Here is a 21,785-nt window from a genome sequence, read left to right as displayed (position 1 = left end):
CGGGGGCGGTCGGGTAGCCTAGTGGTTAAAGCGTTCGCTCGCCATGCCGTTATTTACAGGTTTTCTTTATGGGTCATAACTAACGATTTTGTTAAATCGTGGTACAAAGGTGTATCTAGGGACACTATACAATATGACTTTATTGACGTTACCACCTTGCTTCCACGGAAAGGGCATCTGCAGAGCTGATTACTCGATATTCAGAGATTTCGTTCAAATTTGGTATTTAGGTACAATGTATTTCAGAACTCAACCGAATAGGTTTTCTTACCATCATGGTAATATAACCGAGGCATCTGATTGGTCGAAATTTAGTTGTTCGATTTCTTTAAAAGGGATATTTAGATATATTTTTGCACACAAAGGAAATTTTATTACAATACCAACGGAATGGAGTCCTCTGGTTGGTCGAAATTTAGACAGTTAACTCTATTTAAGACAAGTTTACTGTACTAATAAGTCCTCTTTATGAAACTAGGTGTGGATGATCAGCACAACATACAGTAATATAACCTCATTCAAAAATCCAAGATGGTCTTACAGTCGCCATTTTGTAATTTACAGGTCTCAAACATCTAAATGAGCAAATATCAATTTATGAATCCTTTTGAAAACCCTCGCGATTATCATTTCATTAGATTATTAGTTCATTGTACCCCCGCAACGAAGTTAGGGGGTATAATGGAATCAGTGTGTCAGCCCGTCTGTCGGTCTGTCCGCAGAAAATAACTTAGCGAACAATTCCTTCCAAACTAATTGACTGATTTCCATTAAACTTTGTACAGGTGGCCACTTCAACATGTTGCAATTGTTTGTCTTTTTCATTTGGGCGGAGTTATTGCCTTTTATTACTTCGTCATTTCAATTTGTCTGGACAACTTCTAAACTACTACATCGATTTCTTTCAGATATGTACGTAGGTGTAGCTACGGACAATGTACGACGTGCCTTCATTAATTCCCCATAGGACAGTTCTAGTTAGCTGAATTTTTATCCATACATTCAAGATGTCCGAAAGGCTTATGTGACGTATTGCCATCCGTCTTTGTACGGCGTGAGTCATCCGTCATGCGAAATCTGTTCACACTCCAATACGATTTATTCATAAAATATTAAAAGATAGTATTTACAGCTCACCTGGTGCGAAGTTCCGTGGTGAGCTTATGTCAGCTCCCCCAGAAGATCGAGTGGTCGGTTCCTAACTGACATCAAATACTTTACAGGCCGTATGCCTGATGTTCTTTTTCGCTATTTTCAATCAACAATGGTCTTACCACAGGATATGCGAAACTGCTATAGAAAAAGTATAGACTTCATATCCGAAAAATATAAACTTTAAGTGGCTATATTTGACTCGGCACGGTACTTGGGAAACCTGCGGGATTTTTTAACCAAATATCATTGCATTGGAATTCCTGTTGTTTGTAATAGCATATGATTCTGGTGTATGCTCAACTGTCATATCCGTCATACTGCAACAAAATGTCCATTATGTTATGCCTAAAACTCTGTTAATGGACCATTCTAACACCCCCCCCCCCCCCCCCCCCCCCCCCCCCACACCATCTACAACTTGGTCTGATCTGCTTGGGCTGAGTCCTCTTTTCCGTCGTTACGGTATTAGGATAGTAACGAGGTTACCTTGCAGAGTGTCGAAAAATAACCTTTGTGAAACAGTAAGTTTGAAAAAAAATCAGTTAAAAGGGTTACCGGTGATTGCGTAGATGTGGAGTCGGGGTCGGGTGACACATTAGGTGATGTGGGTCTTCTCTTGTTTCCACTTGATTTTCATCGTTTCCATACCGCGAAACTTGCTCGTGTTGGTTCATAAGCGTATGGTTTTTCGATTTCTTGATGGGTCCTTAAGGGAACTTCTTCGAATCAGGCTGCCATGTTGTCTCACCATAAACTGGTACTTGATATCTTTTGCGTTGTGACAAGACAGGGACTCAGTTAAATTGGCACCAATTACGTCATAATCTAAGGGGGATAACTCAGGCCTGTTTAGCTCGGAAAACGAAGGCCTCATAACGGCATGACATTTTCACACTTATTGCGAGCTCGCTACATTGACTGTGAGGAAAATGAGTGTATATTTTCAAACACTGACACTAACTAATTCTAACATTCCGTTTTGTTTAAAATAAGAAAGAAAATGATTTTTGCGTGTACACTTCCCCTTTAAGGGTTGTAACAATGCATGTCATCGATTCCAGTGGCGTGGATCGATGCTCATGATGTCAATCACATTATTGTCTGGTCCAGACTCGATTATTTACAGACCGCCGTCATATAGCTGGAATATTGCTGAGTGTGGCGTTAAACAACAAACAAACAAACGTTTTGCGCGAGCCGAAAAGCCTATTTTAAAGGGCAAGTTCACACGGAAATGAACCAATTTTTCTTGTACTTTTTCCACATTAAAAGTGTTAACATAGAAGTGTCATAGACAAAAATATAAAAACATCATATTTAATTAACATATTTTTTGCATTAAAACGATTTATATTTTTCACATTTACTAAGTGTTCTATTTCCATAACAAAAACACCATGGCTTATGCCCCTTGCAATATGACGTCATTGGTGCCAATTGATAAACATTATGACGTCATCATGCTTTGTTAGAGCCGCTTCACGTGGTGTAGGTACAGTTTTGTGATTTTAGCGTCTCAGATGCCAGCCAGAATTGTGTTATACTGAGTCACCGCTGCGCCGGAGTGTGTCGTAGACCATGTTGTTTTACATAAAAACTGGTCCTTGATATCTTTTGCGTTGAGAATAGACAGGGACCCAGTTGAATTAGCACCAATTACGTCATAATCTAAGGGGGATAACTCAGGCCTATTTCGCTCGTAAAACGAAGGCCTCATAACGGCATATCATTTTAACACTATTGTGAGCTTCCTACTTTCACTGTGAGAAAAAATGAGTGTATATTTTCAAACACAGATACTAACTAATTCTAAAATTGCGTTTTGTTTAGAAAAAGAAAGAAAGTGATTTTTGCGTTTTCCCACCTCTAAAGCCCAGTGACGTGATCTTGCGAGATCGTTGTCGCCATGGTAACTGCTGTCACTTCAAACGACGCCATTTTTTGTGCAGTCACAAATCGACTCTAAAAGATCTGTTTTGATTTCTCTGGCACGTAACTGCCTCATTCAAGCAACATGTTTGCGAATGTGGCCAGTGTTTATCACCAAGGTATATTATCACCACTTTTTATGTACTGGTTTGATTGATTTTGATTAATTTTTCTCATTTTTTTGTAAGAACGCCAAAGCTTCTATCCTAAGTTTTTCAGTTATGTTGAAATATAAATCTCAATGTTTGTGATCCTTGGTTACATCTCGAACTCGTTTACAACCTTTCATGATATATTGGTTCTATTACCTTTTATTCATTTCCCCATTTCCCACTTGATCTAAACCCCCCATTTTTGTCAATTTTGAGTCTGTTTTGTCAGCGGTTGACAACGGATACAAGACGAACTGTATACGGCGCCGATTGATTAAGACGTTAAACTTAACCTGATGTTAATGTTTGCGGATTGTTGGTCTTTTTTCTACAAGTCTTTTGCGCATGTCTACACTTTATTTTTGTTCCTCACACCCACAGCTCGGGATGAGTTGAACAACATGCAGAGACACAGCCTGGCTCTCTCCCACCCTGACACTCCCGTCCCCCTTCCAGTAGGTCATCGTGGTCATTCGTGTTTAGTGTTTTCAGTCTGAAGGCCCTCGAGTGTTTCCTGTGAACAAATGTCTCACCAGTTTGTTGATACTTTATGCCAGTCCTAACCATAATGAACCACTTACAAAAAGCTAACAGCCTTACACTCGTCTATAACATAATGTCATACTGTAACCAAAAAATCAAAGAGCTAATCATGCATGACATTGCTTTAATTTTCAATTTTTTCCAGAACGATGTTCATTTTTTCTCAGGTCTATATCTTTTATTGTATAATCGCACGTTACTTTGCTCTGATGCACCATTCTAACACAACCAATTTGCACCTTTTTCTTTTACCCTTTTAATAGGACCCCTCCACTACCGCTCGATTCAGCTGCGACCCTCAGACACCCTATGCCGTCACCCACACCCCTCTCTCCAACCCACCCCTCCAGTGTTTGGACATTGATCTGGGCGACCCCGTACAATCCCTCCTGCCATCTGCTGTGATTGATACACACAAGAACGTACAATCACAGCTTCCATGCATAGACATTTATCTTGGCGACCCGATAGTATCCCCATTCCCAAGTGTTGTGCAAGAAACATCATTGCCATATGTATTAATTGATGTAGGCGACATTGTGGACACACAGACCCATTCTTTCATGGGATCATGCTACTCGTCAGTGTTAAACTTCTTCAAGGGATTGTTTTCTATGTTTTAGATGAATAATTTATTAATAAGTGTCCAACATAAACCCACCATGAACTCATTTGTGCCATCTTTTCTAAAATATTAAGTACAATATTAGACTATTTCGACCAATTAAAGAAACATTCGCAGGTCTTGTCCAGTTGTTGCTAGGTGTTCATTTGATTGTTTGTTTACAATGTTTACATTTTTATTTTATATAAAACTTTTGTTTCTGTTCAATCTTGCTTTGTCCTTTTTGTCCATATTATATTACAATATTTTGAACTTTAAAGTATAACTTTAGTTATACACGGGATAGACACCACTGACCGTATCCAACCAGTCCGGTGCTGATTTCAGGCTAGTGGTTTCCGCAAAATGAATAGATTTTGGTAGAAAACAACTAGCCCCTCTGGATTTTCGCTAGCCTCGGACTAACGGGTCAGTGGCCGGGGCTAACCCTGTATACATTCTTTCCAGAAGAATCCTAATTGTCACCAGTGATTGATGTATACATGGAGATTACTACACGAGTATCTGACAGGCACGAGTTCAGTAATCTGTAATCCCTAAACTCGCACCTTTTTAGCATCGAATCGATGCATTTTGTCTATTCTTATGATAGATCGCAGTGACGCATTAATACATAACACCACGGCCGTGAGTGACGTCAACGGATGTACTGCTTACTGCTCATAAATTATATAACCCTACACGAAAAGGTTTCCACCATATCTGTGGATTATCAAGGCGATGATTGTAATGCAAACTAGGTAAGATCAATGAACACGCTGGAGTTTATAATTTTTACCTCTTGAAAGGAAATTACCGAATACGTACCACAATGTTTACTTCCGTATGACATCACTACTGGTGTTTGGTTGGTTGGTTGTTTAACGCCGCACTCAGCAATATTCCAGCTATATGACGGCGGTCTGTAAATAATCGAGTCTGGACCAGACAATCCAGTGATTGATATCACGAGCATCGATCCACGCAATTGGGATCGATGACCTACATCAACCAAGTCAGCGAGCCTGACCACCAGATCCCTTAAGTCGCATAAGCATAGTCGCCTTTTACGACCTATTCTACCCCGGATCTTCACGGGTCCCTCTTATAGGGACCACTTACATAATCTAGACATTATGATTTAACTAATAATTATTGCCTTAGAGACTTGTGCAAGTCTAGTTAGATGTCTGTTCATTTCTAAGCATGGATAAACCAGACTAACGTCTGATTGTCAAGTGCTGATACAAGATGAGACCACATTCACGGTCCATGACGACACATAGTCCAGTGCACACAGAAAGTCAAGCCTCAATTCTTTGACCTAAGAGTGAACTTTTAACTCAATGGCTAGACAATAGCTTAGCCAAAGTTTATATCCGTCTGCGCAACGAGGAAGGAGTTCTGCACTTGATGTGTATAGTATAGCTGATTGACACACCAACAAATCACGGTCACCAGTGTGGACAGAATCCTCCCGCGGCTCTCAAGTGCATTGTTTTATCATGATGGTGACAGAAGAGATATGACAGGGTTGTTTAGCATGGGAAGTAGTCTTAGATCATTCGCAAATATAGTGCATGACCTGGCTTATTTATACGGTACACACTTAAAACTGCACAACAGGCGCAGACGCTTGTAACTTCTGAGGTGAGGTGAAATTGGGTTTAACGTCGCATCCAAGATTATTGCACTTATATAGCGACGTGCATGCACGTGTGTGTGTGTGGGGGGGGGGGGGGGGGGGGGGGGGGCTGCTTGTACTAGTCCGGACTGATGCCGATTTGTAGTGCTAAAGTACTCATAGGAAATGGAAAAAAACCTGTTTTTTCGATCTTAGATTTTAAATAAATGCAGTTAATATACAAAATTCAAACAACTCAATTAGTACTAATTGGGCCTTGGCACAAATACAGCGTATCAAAGTTTTTTATGTCTTTTTACACGTAAAAGTGTGTAAAAATATGAACAAAACAGACTATTGTGAAACTGAGCATAACCAGGTGTTAGTAGATCAAGGTGAATGTCCATGACCTATGACACCTTGACAGATAAAAAAAAAGGTGCTTGAAACCCACGTGCATGTGATTTGTCAGTGGTTAGTGATTTGTGAGTGGCATTGTGGGATAGTGAATCATCGTCAACATATCAGAACGTAAAAGAAACATATTCCCTTCTCAAACAACATTTTACATGTCGTTATTATTATGTACATTAACATAGCTGTTATTTTTATTGTTGTTTTGATTACTTTTTTTCCAGGCTAATTTGCATATGCCTATAGCCTGTTTCTGCCATGTCAATTTGGACTTAGTTTTATTTTTGAATGTTGAAAGTGCCTACAAATTACCTCCTGTAAAGTACATTTTGTATTGAGCACTGAGATAAAACTAGCAAATCCAGACTAGTACTTTTCCAGTTGTTTTGTTATTTCGTATTTACATCTACGTAATGCTTTGTGTCGATTATTAAATCCAGCAAAACAGTTTTTTTCATGTCCATGAGTACTTTTTTTAGCACACTGAGATACCATGCCGCAGTTTAACATGAATACCCCACTCAGATACAGTATACTGACTCCGAGCCGACCAGTCCTTTTTTTGGTATGACGCGTCTGGGGATCGAACCCGGACCTTCCGCTCTCCGGGCGGACGCTCTACCACTAGACCATGGAAGCGGTCTGTAACTTCTGAAGGTCCCTGGATCACAATATAATCACTCGCATTTAATTACACGCAACATATATAAAATCTATGTCTTAATTGCTGCTGCCTTTGTTTGTTTGTTTGTTGTTTAACGCCGCAATCAGTAAAATTACAGCTATATGACTGCGGTATGTAAATATTCGTGTCTGGACCAGACACCTCAGCGAATACTGGTTGATTTACCGCCACACCCAGCTAAATGACAGAGGTCTGTAATAATAATGTCAGACAATACAGTGATTGACATCATGAGCATCGATCCACGCAATTGGGAGACGATGACCTGCATCAACCAAGTCAGCGAGCCTGACCACCCGATCCTGTCGGCAAGGGTGACGACCTCTGGGAGAGTATTTGTGCATGTGAGGTGAGGTGAAATGAGGTTTAACGTCGCGTCCAAGATTATTGCACTTATATAGCGACGTGCATGTACGTGTGTGTGTTTGTTTGGCTGCTTGTACTAGTCCGGACTGATGCCGATTTATAGTGCTAGCTCACTGAGATACCATGCCGCAGTTTAGCATGAATAGCCCACTCAGACACAGTATACTGACTCCGAGCCGACCAGTCCTTGTTTTAGCCCCTTAATGCCGAGCGCCAGACAGGGTGACAACAAGTACCATCTTTTTACGTCTTTTGGTATGACGCGGTCGGGGATCGAACGCCGGACCTTCCGCTCTCCGGGCGGACGCTCTACCACTGGACCAGGGAGGCGGTTTGTGCATGTGAAGACATGTTCCTAGATATGTTGCGATGTCACTTCTTTTGTCGGAACATAGTTTGCCAAACTTTGTGATTGATGGTTGACATTGATTTTCATGACAAAAAAGTCCTCAAGCTTGTCACTGCGCGTTTAACAGCCAAGGTATAGGCGTGAGACAAGAGCGAATTCACTTTTTCAGATGGGAAAGCATGATTTTTTTTCTTACCACAAAACTACCTATCTTGAATTTCTCTTCCGTAGTAGGATGTTTCGATGCTAGTGCAGTAATGCCGCTCAAATGCACTGAAAGCCAACAGGCATAATTAATATTGGTTGGTTTGTTGTTTAACGACGCACTCAGCAATATTCCAGCTATATGACGGCGGTCTGTACATATTCGAGTCTGGACCAGACAATACAGTGATTGATATCATCAGCATCGATCCACGCAATTGGGGTCGATGACATGTGATGCATCAACCAAGTCATCGGATGTACTGCTTACTGATCATAAATTATATAACCCTACACAAAAAGGTTTCCACCATATCTGTGGATTATCAAGGCGATGATTGTAATGCAAACTAGGTAAGATCAAAGAACACGCCGGAGTTCATAATTTTAACCTCAAAGAAATTAACACATATGTACAACAACGGTTGGTTGGTTGTTTAACGCCGCACTCAGCAATATTCCAGCTATATGACGGCGGTCTGTAAATAATCGAGTCTGGACCAGACAATCCAGTGATTAATATCATGAGCATCGATCCACTCAATTGGGATCGATGACATGCATCATCCAAGTCAGCGAGCGTGACCACCCGATCCCGTTAGTCGCCTTTTACGACAAGCATAGTCGGCTTTTACGGCAAGTATGGGTTTCTGAAGACCTGGATTCACCTTATGTAGAGTGTGTTTGATTCCTTGCAAAGGAATTCTAATCATGGCTACTGATTATAAACCCTCCGGGAAAAAGAAGAAGCAAAGGACACGAGTCCACTGGTATGTATTTTCAATGAATTATCTCACATAACAGACAGAAATCATTCCTCCATGGCGGCCATATTGGGTTTGCGGAAACACTGGAGGTGTGTGTGTGTGTGGGGGGAGGGGGGGGGGGGGGGGGGGGGGGGGACGTAGAGGACGCCCTCTTCAAGTGGTTTCAAGCCGTGAGAAGCGAAAACATTAGCTTAGTGGTCCGTTACTGCAGACCAAAGCTGGCGAACTTGCAGTGAAATTAGGCCATGAAGATTTCACGTGTAACACCGCAATTACGTGTATAGTGTTTTGTCTTATCCAAGATGGCGGACGTTTCCGAGCGAAAACGTGTATAACGAACAACGGATATAACGAACTGATTTCTCTGGTCTCTTGTAGTTCGTTATATCCGTGTTATACTGTATTTGGATTGCCTACAACTGTGCAAAGTTTCATGCTTTCAAATCAAAGAGCTCATTTGTTCACAAAAAGAATAATTTTGTCTTACACCATTTCAATTTTTTAAAATTAACAAAAATAACAACAAAATCTAACACTATTTTTTAAACAAATACTAAAGGTATTCATAAACTAAAGTTAATTTATATTTCAATATATTTTGTCAAAAACATTGAAAGATATAACTATTTCAAGAGAGTAAGTCCTAAAACTTGTCTGGCGGTCATTTTTTTTTCTAATCCTGAAATGATGGCAACATCTATACCATCTGCCAAGTTTCATGCTTTTATGACTAAGTGCACAATTGACCCTATATCAGTAAGGAAACGACTGGACTAGAGTTAAAAGCATTATGCACATCCTGGCAACAATGTCTGCCACCACAATGTGTTTCCTGTGGGGTAATCAACAGTTTGATGCGACAGTTCATTGCTTCAGTACACTGCTACAACGAACGGTGTAAGTAGGAGTTTTCCGTTACACTGCCGGTATGTATAACTATATCACTCAAACACGCCATGGGACTCATTTATCAAATGATTTGTTCATCACTATGTGTTTAAATATGACAGTAATGCGTATAACATGATAAATGTGGTCCAATCGAGCATGCTTTTGCTACGAAGATTTCAAAAGGTTTTTGATTAGGGCTTCAAAGTTTTGTTGTAGTCACGCGGATGAAAATTTCAAAATATGAAGCACAAGTGACAAAGATTATGTCCGATGCATTTCCCAATTTTTACTTTTGACTTACCATGTTAGCGTGTTTGAACGCGTTTGAACGCGTTTATGAAAGCCATCGCCGTGAATTGTCCAAAAACTGTCGGCCTTGTGTGAGTAATTCTTTATTACTCCGGAAATACAAGAATTATGACACTCGTTTTCCTAAAGTCAGTATGACACACATGCTCGTATAACAATCTCTATAGGGATCAGAAATTATATTTAGTTGTCCATTAAACGCTTCATGCGCATGAAGGTAACGTATCGGTATTTGAAACGCTGCATGCAAAAGATACTTGATGACTGTGTTCTTTATTGCAAACCTAGCCACGATTACACTACACTACATGATTGCTGAAATGAGGTGCTTATTAAAGAAATAAACGACTCGTGATCGTTGTTTATCGTACAATAAAACACTGCAGGGAGAATCAACCATGAAGGGCGCATCCCCGAGTGTTTTATTTCTTCCTGCAGTGTTTTGTTGTACGATAAACAACGACCATGAGTCGTTTATTTCTTATATGAGATATAAACATTATGAACAGCCTCTTTAAGGATGATGATAATGTGTACAAACTCCCTCAATGATGACCCCCTCAATAGAATCCGACATCGGCAATGTCGGACAAGTCCATTTTATAAACAGGAGGGTATTTCCCGCATAGTGTCCCAATCCTCACGTGGGTTACCTATACCTATTTCTCCCAATACCGAATGTCATATCTCATCCGCTTTTGGATGCGATCGGTCGACCATCGCGCTTGTCTACATTTTCCAGCTACATTTATGGGGTAGAACTCACTATACACTTCCCTATCAAAATTGACCTCATCAAGTTGCGAGTAGGATCTCCAGAAATGGCGCCATGATAGAACAATGTTTTATCCTGAAATAAACAACGCTTCGTTCTTCATTGTCCTTTGAGTCATCAAAACAATAGACTTCTTTCAGTGACGTTTCCTGGTGGGTTTGACATATCATTTGACGTTTGTTTCATCATTACCCCTCATTTCTAGGGGCTGAATTCTATTTTTTTCTGAAAAGAGAGCTGAGATTTTGTTTTTACGGCATATTTCAAATCCAAGCTATGGAAAGGATGTTAAAATGTACTTACTAATCACTACAGCATATTAACTGTACAGATGTAGGTGATTTTGATACAGAACAATGAAAATAGCAGTATAATATAGCATTTTATAAAATAATATATAAAAGACCATTTTTTACAACACCATGTGTAGCAACACCCAGTCAACTTGACATGTTGTACTCTCATCTACTTGAGGAATGTACTTTTCAATTACTAAGAGTAGCATAACTTTTTATGTAGAGTGATGATGTAAAGTCCAAACCCGGAATAAAAGTACAAAAGGGTTGAGAATGAATCGCACAACCACAACCACAACAGTTTGCTGAGTAATGCACGTGCTACATTAGACCCGTACTGATCCGGGGTAGAATGGGTCTTCAGCAACCCATGCTTGCCGTAAAAGGCGACTATGCTTGTCGTAAGAGGCGACTAACGGATCGGGTGGTCAGGCTCGCTGACTTGGTTGATGCATGTCATCGATCCCAGTTGTGTGGATCGATGCTGATGATGTCAATCACTGGATTGTCTGGTCCAGACTCGGTTATTTACAGACAGCCGTCATATAGCTGGAATATTGCTGAGTGCGGCGTAAACAATAGACAAACCAAACAAAAAAACGTGCTACATTATCCAGAGGAACTTGAGTTTCGCGTGAAACTGTTGCTGCACGTGCAGCATGCCAGCCTACAAAGAAACGGATATAAAAGGAATGCTGTACTGTTCATTTACTCCCAAACCAAAGATTTAATGGTACCTCCTTGTCGACGTCATTGGTGAGGCAGGCCTTGGCCAAGACTAGCACCATAACAATACCCCTGAACGTCGTGGAGCTTTTGTTCCCCAAAAGCATTAAAAAAAATATTGGACGTCCGAGTACACAGTAAAATGCATTTCTCCGATCACAAAGATCAGTTTTTGTCTCAGATTGGTCAGAATAAGGACACACTCACTTACATCAAAACGCAGCCATGAGGAAAGAATGTTCCCGACAGGTGCAAAAAATGTGTGCAGCCAATACCATTCAGCCCAGTACTTCTGAACATGCTGAATGGCACTCTCCTATTGCCATGGTCAAAAAGCGTGATAGCTCGCATACCGCTTTGTCGTATATTATAGACTCCTCAATCCAGTTACCTATATTTTTCCTTCTACCAACTCTGCTAATATTTTTGTGTGCTTGATTGTGCTTGTGGCCTTATTGCAAATACCATTCCATCCAGATGCAAAACACAAGTCGGCCAAAATTACACCAGATGGTGTTTTTGGATGGAATCGCCTACCTTTCGGCCTCCAAAAAACTCCAATGGCATGATATTAATCACTGGATTGTCTGGTCCAGACTCGATTATTTACAGACCGCCGTCATATAGCTGGAATATTGCGGAGTGCGGCGTTAAACAACCAACCAACCCAATCGCGTGGGTCGATGCTCATGATGTCAATCACTGGATTGTTTGGTCCAGATTCGATTATTTACAGACCGCCGCCTTACAGCTAGAATATTGTTGAGTGCGGCGTTAAACAAAACACTCTAAAACCAAGCAAATGTAAATTTGCGACAAAACAAGCTACCTACTTACGGCACATCTTCAGCAAAGATGGCATCCATGTCGATCCTTCGAAAATAGATTCAGCCACACAGATCCCACCCTCTAAAAATGTCCATGACGTGTGTCATTTCTTAGATTTGGCTTCGTATTATCACAGGGTATGAAACTCCCAAAAATTTCAGCCAGACCACAGGACTGGCTAGCTGAAATACTTGCCAGCCCTGACCAAAACCTGCCTGCCCACTATAATCATATGTTTCTCAGGATAAGCTAACGGGGTTTCTTTTTGGTTACATTTTATCATTCATCTTTACATGTGAATTAATGATTATCATCGGGAAATATTTAGAATATTGTCACATATTAAATATAACCCGACCGTCGGGCAGGGGGATTTGAAAATCTGGCAGCCCGAGTTGAAATCAACCCGTTTCGGACGGTCGGGCAGGCAGGTATTTCGAACACTGATTATCACAAATTTGTAGCAAACCTTTCTGGCATCGCCTCCCCTCTATACAACCTTTGGAAAAAAGACGCGTCTTTCGAAAAGTCCAACAATTGCCAACAGGCATTCGAAAAGCTTAAAGACGACGCCCTTACAACAGCCCTAATCCTTGCATATTCCGACCAAAACAAACCCGTCATCCTCACAACTGATGCATCTCAAAGTATATTTTAGGCCAACTTCATTCTCATGGTGAGATTTGGAATGATGTTTTTTAATTCATGTCTTTTGACCCTTCAAATATCTTCCTGTTCTGTTTTTAGGAACAAACACTATTGATTGATATCGTTTCCTTTTCCAAGTAAAATTATATGCTTAATGGTCACTTCCTATCACAGTCAACCAGTGTTATGACCCCTTGAAACTGAAGATTTGAAATGATTATTAATAAATAAGGGTTACATGCATACTGTCTCTCATGGGCATGTCTCTCTGTCAAAGGTTATAGGTTTGCTCATGAAATATTATGCATTGATGACGATGGGCATGTTGTGGTCGAGACTTTTTAATGAGGCTGAGTTATTTTTTGTGTATTCGATATTTATCGCCATCTCCATCAACAACAACCTTAAGGATTTGGCTAGACTAACATTTAGTCTCTGAAATCTTATATTACACAATATCCTTCTTGACTCTAAAAATAAAAATAAAATTCCCTATTTAGTCTCTGAAATCTTATATTACACAATATCCTTCTTGACTCTAAAAATAAAAATAAAATTCCCTATGCTGATGTAGGCATTTCTAGATTATGTTTTTTTCATAAAATAAATATATTCCACGGTCATGGTGCAAGACTAGGATTTGGCACTCGTCCCTCGAATGGCCATGAAAACAATGTCCCGACATCACTGAAGTCACAGCTTGTCAAACTTAATGAAATTCATTTCAGAACACGCACAATTAAGAAAATCATGCACAAACCACTATTTCTGGGTCACAACTGTATCGTGGCTTTGAATCCGTGAAATCTTGAAAATGACACGTCAAATCATGCCGCCTCCCCGTGTCAATATAGCTGACTCATCTGCAGCCTAAAAAGCGGCTGTTCAGTCATACTCGGCGTTGTTGCCGTCATGGTAGAATGGAGATAAACCTACTTAGGGTTAAAGCGCTCGGTTTCAAATCAAAATAGGTTTATCTCATATATATATACGTGTCGACATGGTTTATTTTCACGATGTTCATATCGTGGCTCTTTTCATGACTATTTGGTGCGTTTCGATACACATGCACGGAGTTTAAATTTATTTATAGCCTAAGGGAAAGCCCAGACCTCTTGCTAAACTCCATACACCAACACGGAAATATCAGTGAGCAAATCCGTGTTACTTTGCCGAAATTATGCGATTACAGTGACTTTCTGCCGGTGAGTTATCGTTAGCTATTTATATATATAACACGTGCACAATGCGAATATTTGTTAGATAGGATATGGAATGCATAAGCGGTAACCGTAAACAGCTTTCCTTGGACTCCTAGAACGGGGCTGCGCAGTTGGCGATGCAAGGCCATTAAATTTTGTTTTTATTGGAGATGAATTTCACCGCTAGTGTAAACTACACGTACGTATGTACATACACATATTTAATAGCGTAATGTTCTGTTTGCCTTGACGCGAAACAATCTATTTTTATTACTTTATATGTGCAATAACAAACAACTTGGTTTCGCGCGGACTCTTTGCTACCATGGGTTGAGATCATGCATTCGAGGTATAAAAGGGTGCTTCCTTCAACCTTCTCAGCCTCGCTATTACAACCGCCTTTATATAAGAACGCAGGGAAGTTTTGAGCCCCTGCTGACAAATTTTCATATTTTTATATTATTTTAATTTATTATATATATATGTCATTTTTAAAAATAATATTACAAAAAATTGTGGTGGGGGTCTTTTTTTTAATATTTTGTTTTTAAGTTATTTTTTTTTATAAAGTTTTTATCAGATTTAGTCTTATTAGGGCTCCAAGCCGAAAGGCTGTAGAGCCCTATTGTAATCGTTCGATTTATTATTATTATTTATTATTATTATTATTTATTATTCCGCCGATTTTTGTACCCGCCCTAGCAAAATAACCACCAGCTCGATTTTGTTCAAATTTTGTGGGTGTTTGTAGACCGTTGGGTACTAGTGCCCGCCAGAAAGCCAAGGCCGTAGGCCCAAAGGCCAAGGGCAGATAACTGAAAAACAAGTATTTTTTGACGATATATTTTGCCCTGTTGCTCTACAACCGTTTGCCCGTTTACTTTCAAACCTTGCATGTATATACTGCTTCAGTTGCTTGATATTTTTTGTTCTTTGACTTTGGTCATTGATCACGTGGTTTGGCAGCCATATTGGATTCAAGGTTTTGACATGGTTTTATGGGCACCTGTCTTCAAATACTATCTCCTCTGAATCCGCTGCATGAAATGATTTCAAACTTTTTGAGAATTGTCCCCATACAGAACACAACAAATGAGTATAGCCGTTTTTTTATATCTCTTTTAGTTGCGGTCATATTGGATTTGGATTTTGACCAAAAAATTACCCAAGTACAAATACTGATGGAAGCGCCTCATAAATCTACTATAAACCCCCATTCACTGGCTTTGCAGATACCCTAGCGTTCTCCACAGCCTTGTTCAATATTATGTGTACTACCCTTGACGACCAGAGTTAGAATTGGCCTTTTTCAAACGATGCTTGTCTCAAGAGGCAACTATGCTTGTCACAGGAGGCGACTGATCGTATTGGGTGATCAGACTCGCTGACTTGATTCTTCATTTCTCAATTGCCAATTGCTACGGTACCTTATTTTTGACAGCGTTGTTAAAAGCAAACCATTTGCAAACCATTTGCGGATTAGAATATGGAGGTCGGCATTTAGTCCACTCTGGGAAACTGTGGCACACGCCAATTTGGTAGCAAATGTCCTGCAAACGTGGACTATCTTTTGATGGAGTTGGTACAAGCAAACCATGTGCGGATTCGAACATGGTCGAAGTCAAATATTGGTTAAGAATACACTGGGACACATGTCATGATGTCTCACAGGCGGTTTATTACATTTAACGGCGTTGGTACAAGCAAACCATTTCGGGATTCGAACATGGTCGAAGTCAAACATGGGTTAAGAATACACTGGGACACATGTCATGATGTCTCACAAGCGGTTTATTACATTTAACGGCGTTGGTACAACCAAACCATTTGGGGATTCGAACATGGTCGAAGTCAAACGTGGGTTAAGAACACACTGGGACACGTGTAGTGATGTCTCACCAGCGTGTCATTACATTTGATAGCGTTGGTACAAGCAAACCATATGCGGATTCGAACATGGTCGAAGTCAAACATGGGTTAAGAACACACTAGGACACGTGTGGTGATGTCTCGCAAGCGGTTCCTTACATATGATGGCGTTGGTACAAGCAAACCATTTGAGGATTCGAACATGGTCGAAGTTGGAAATTGGTTAAAACATCCTGGGACACCCAAGCACATGTCAATTTAGTAGTGGTGATGTCTCACAAGAGGTTCCTTACATTTGACGGCGTTGGTACAGGTAAACTCTTTAAGGATTCGAATATGAACGATGTCGGAAACAAGTTTAGCACTTTATCTCAGCAATGCGACAGGAACCCAGGGTCCGGACGAACGCAAAACGCTAATCCGTTTGACTGGAGCCCAACTGACAAAGAAGTTACAGCCTGTTAAAGAGTCCCCAAGCCGAAAGGCTGAAGAGCCCCAGTGTTAGCGTTTGATTTAATATTATTATTATTCCGCCGATTTTTGTACCAGAGCTAGCAAAATAACCACCGGCTCGATTTTGTTCAAATTTTGTATGTGTATGGAGACCGTTGGGTACTAGTGCCTGCCTAAAACCCAAGGCCGTAGGCCCAAAGGCCAAGGGCAGATAACTAAAAATCAAGACATTTTTAAAGATGTATTTCGCCCTATTGCCCCGCAACCGCTTATCAGATTACTTTGAAAACTTGCATGTATCTGCTGCTGGAGCTGCTTGACATATTTTGTTCTTTGACTTTGGTCATTGGTCAAATGGTTTGGCAGCCATATTGGATTCAAGGTTTTCACAGTGTCTTTTGGGTACCTGTCTTCAAACGCAAACAACTCCGAGTCCACTGCATGAAATGCTTCCAAATTTTATGAGAATTGTCTCCACACACAACACAGCAAACTCTCATAGCCGTTTTGGGATATCTGTTTTAGTTGCGGTTGTATTGGATTTTGATTTTGATAAAAAAAATTACCGAAATTTTACTTTAACGATCATATCTTGTTAGCTTGTTGACAGAAACTATTGCAAGTTTACATGAAGTTAGGTATCATATGCATCTTATTTTCTGTTCTTGGGTGCATGGAAAAAGTAACAACACTTGGTGGTAATATTTGATTAGAATTTGGGACACCCCTGGAACACGCCAATGTCCTGCAAACGGTGACTATCTTTTGACAGAGTTGGTACAAACAAACCCTTTGAGGATTCGAACATTTTTGATGTCGGAAATGGGTTTAAAACAGACTTAGCACACGCCAATTTCGTAGCGGCAATACCCTGCAAGTTGTGCCTACATGTGACGGATTTGGTACAAGGAAACCCTTTAAGGATTCGAACATGGACGTTTGTGCACAGTGTAACTTGGAGCCCGCCATTGCTGCTTGCAGCTTTAATTTTAACATTTGAGATTGAATCCAATGCAGTAATATAAAACTAAAATATAAACCTCTTCCTATTTATTGGTGCTTTTTCTACAAAACCATAAAATTGTAGTTATTAGTTTTAAGCCTGTATATTATCAGAGACCATATAATAGTCTATTATATGGTCTCTGATATTATTAATAACATGAATCGGGAAAATTGGAATTTTGAATGACATTTGCTGCAGACTTCGCCCCTGAGGAGGTCTAGCAATGTCATGACCACAACCACTCCATCCCAGATGGGCCAGAAAACTAAAGAGATACAACTTCAAACATCAAACATCAAACATAAATAATGTATCTGCTTGAATAATATTTGATCAAATACATTTTATATTCAGATTTTTATCCGGCAACTGCAAACACCTTACAATGAAAACAAGCGAGCCTTCTCTGACAAAAAAGTTCATGTTGTTACTTCGGTTACTGTGAAAATACTGAAAACCTGCACTTAAAAACATGAATCAGCATTTATATTTCCCCACCAAACCGACTGACCTAAACAACATATTAATTATTGAGCAAAAGAATTGTGTAATTTTTATTTCAACCTACTGAAGCCAACTTGATCAGCAAAAAATATGTAAACTTTAAAATTTAACATCTGTTGCCTCTTTAATAACTATACAGTTCTACGTATTCTGGTGTGACAAGTAGGGTTCTTTCCGGTAGCCAGTTTGTGAGAAGTATTACTGATCCCAAGAACTGCAACAGTAATACTTACAATAAGACCATGAAAGGGTTTACCCTATATTTTGAAAATATTCCATCATTCTGTTCTTTCGTTCTCCATGTTCATGTTCAAGATGAACAATGTGGGCACTGACACATCTGATTAGGTAGAGTGTCTGCCCGGAGAGCGGAAGGTCCAGGGTTCGATCCCCGGCTGCATCCTACCAAAAGACGTTAAAAGATGGTACTTGTTGTCACCCTGTCTGGCGCTCGGCATTAAGGGGCTAAAACAAGGACTGGTCGGCTTGGAGTTAGTATACTGTGTCTGAGTGGGGTATTCATGTTAAACTGTGGCATGGTATCTCAGTGGGCTAGCAGTATTAATCGGTATCAGTCCGAACTAGTACAAGCAGCCACATACACACACACACACACGTGTGTGCACGTTGCTTATATAAGTGCAATAATCTTGGACGTGACGTTAAACCAAATTTCACCTCACCTCACTTCTGGTTGGACCATCTTATTTTAAAAATTACTTAAGGGTAGGTGGGGTAGCCTCGTGGTTAAAGCGTTCGCTCGTCACGCCAAAGACCCGGGTTCGATTCCTCACATGGGTACAATGTGTGAAGCCCATTTCTAGTCTCCCCCGCCGTGATATTGTTGGAATATTGCTAAAAGTGGCGTAAAACCATAATCAATCAATCTATCAAAATTACTTTGAGTCATACACATATTACTTTAAGATAATCCAACTTACAATCCGAGGTTTCCTGTCCATCAATGTAAGAATGTGTGATAGTATGTAACAGAGGATGTTGTGTGACATGAATTCAACATGTTTTGAGAAGCAATCGCCCTCTGCTGTTTTGTAAGTCTGTCTGTAATGCATCTGTTTAATCTCTGGTGGCAACATCCACACTTTAGGGTGTGCATTTCCTGTGGAATTGAGCATATGTTACCGGAAATATGTATAATTCCTGTAAATTTCAGGACATTTGTCTGACTCACTCAGTAAATATGTATATTTCCTGAAAATTTCAGGATTTATACATATTTCCTCAAATTTGGTGCTGAAAATAGTACATAAACCCTGTTAATCTGAATGACACTGTTCCATGTGTAAGCTCCCACATTAAGACATTTCAGGATTAACCATCATGGGTAGGTTATTGTGTTTGTTTTTATTGATATTTATATTCCGAACAATAGTTGTCCTGAAAGCAGGGTTTAGGGACTGACAAGGTTCAGGTTTAGAAGGCTGCACTGTTATATACAAAGAATGCCAAATGATGGAGAAAGTTCATTATCATGAAAATCACATGAATATTAATCCATGTATGGCCTTTGGTCAAACAATATAACAAAAATAAAATGCTTTGTACAGGATTTATTAATCATCTTAAAGTTTGAAATGGATCCGTAGGTGATATAAAATAACAACCGTGGCCTGTTTTGGGTCCTTAAAAATGAAACTGACGATTTATCATTTGAAAATTTCTGCCTTACTTATCATGGTTAAATAAAAACTCCCTTGGATTATTTTTATTGTCAAAGTGATCTTTAATGTTGGTAGTATAAGATAAACCTTGTCATTCTGATCTTTTTCATAATATTTTTGTTCAGGTAAGCAGAGCTGTTAACCAAACCAAAAATATGGAAGGCCTGATACCTTTAAAGGCGAACTGTCAAAAACAGTTCAACCCGTCTCATGAAATGGTATAAATGTTTGTTTTTTGTAATTTGGTCCCTATCCCCAGTTTTGTACTGTTTCGCAGTGGAACTAAATATTTTTTAGCATGGTTTAACTTAAATGAAAACTAATTGAAATTTGAATGACCTACCTTTTATAAATGAACAAGGAACTAAACGTGATAGCCTATAATAAACTATGGAAGACCTATAAGGAACTAAACGTGATAACCTATTAATAAACTATGGAAGACCTATAAGGAACTAAACGTGATAACCTATAAATAAACTAAGGAAGACCTATAAGGCACTAAACGTGATAACCTATTTATAAACTATGGAAGACCTATATGGAACTAAACGTGATAACCTATAAATAAACTAAGGAAGACCTATAAGGCACTAAACGTGATAACCTATTTATAAACTATGGAAGACCTATAAGGAACTAAACGTGATAACCAATTAATAAACTATGGAAGAGCTATAAGGAACTAAACGTGATAACCTATTAATAAACTATGGAAGACCTATAAGGAACTAAACGTGATAACCTAAAAATAAACTAAGGAAGACCTATAAGGCACTAAACCTGATAACCTATTTATAAACTATGGAAGACCTATAAGGAACTAAACGTGATAACCAATTAATAAACTATGGAAGAGCTATAAGGAACTAAACGTGATAACCTATTAATAAACTATGGAAGACCTATAAGGAACTAAACGTGATAACCTATTAATAAACTATGGAAGAGCTATAAGGAACTAAACGTGATAGCCTATTAATAAACTATGGAAGAGCTATATGGAACTAAACGTGATAACCTATTAATAAACTATGGAAGACCTATAAGGAACTAAACGTGATAGCCTATTAATAAACTATGGAAGACCTGTAAGGAACTAAACGTGATAACCTATAAATAAACTAAGGAAGACCTATAAGGCACTAAACGTGATAACCTATTTATAAACTATGGAAGACCTATAAGGAACTAAACGTGATAACCTATTAATAAACTATGGAAGAGCTATAAGAAACTAAACGTGATAACCTATTAATAAACTATGGAAGACCTATAAGGAACTAAACGTGATAACCTATAAATAAACTAAGGAAGACCTATAAGGCACTAAACGTGATAACCTATTTATAAACTATGGAAGACCTATAAGGAACTAAACGTGATAACCAATTAATAAACTATGGAAGAGCTATAAGGAACTAAACGTGATAACCTATTAATAAACTATGGAAGACCTATAAGGAACTAAACGTGATAACCTATTAATAAACTATGGAAGAGCTATAAGGAACTAAACGTGATAGCCTATTAATAAACTATGGAAGAGCTATAAGGAACTAAATGTGATAACCTATTAATAAACTATGGAAGACCTATAAGGAACTAAACGTGATAGCCTATTAATAAACTATGGAAGACCTGTAAGGAACTAAACGTGATAGCCTATTAATAAACTATGGAAGACCTATATGGAACTAAACGTGATAACCTATTAATAAACTATGGAAGAGCTATAAGGAACTAAACGTGATAACCAATTAATAAACTATGGAAGACCTATAAGGAACTAAACGTGAAAACC

The 21,785-nt window shown here is 39.2% G+C and overlaps 1 protein-coding gene across 4 annotated transcripts in view; it reads left to right on the top strand.

Moving 5' to 3' along the window:
- The first annotated feature begins 9,584 nt into the window (after positions 1 to 9,584).
- Positions 9,585 to 21,785, top strand: part of LOC124124624 (transient receptor potential cation channel subfamily M member 4-like) — a 79,340-nt gene continuing 67,139 nt past the window's right edge. Inside the window, exon 1 of one of the 4 annotated variants that reach the window (XM_048403183.1) lies at positions 9,585 to 9,718. The gene's annotated coding sequence lies outside the window, so the exon portion shown is untranslated. Of the gene's footprint in view, positions 9,719 to 14,344; positions 14,471 to 21,785 lie in introns of those variants that run through there. The other 3 variants (XR_007223202.1, XR_007223201.1, XM_048403182.1) reach the window with 3 other exon arrangements.

The sequence above is a fragment of the Haliotis rufescens genome, unplaced genomic scaffold, assembly GCF_023055435.1.
Source record: "Haliotis rufescens isolate VD_foot unplaced genomic scaffold, xgHalRufe1.0.p SCAF_3, whole genome shotgun sequence".
Taxonomy (NCBI): domain Eukaryota; kingdom Metazoa; phylum Mollusca; class Gastropoda; order Lepetellida; family Haliotidae; genus Haliotis; species Haliotis rufescens.
The sequence above is the reverse complement of the archived record's forward strand: the minus strand, read 5'-3'. Positions and strand labels throughout refer to the sequence as shown.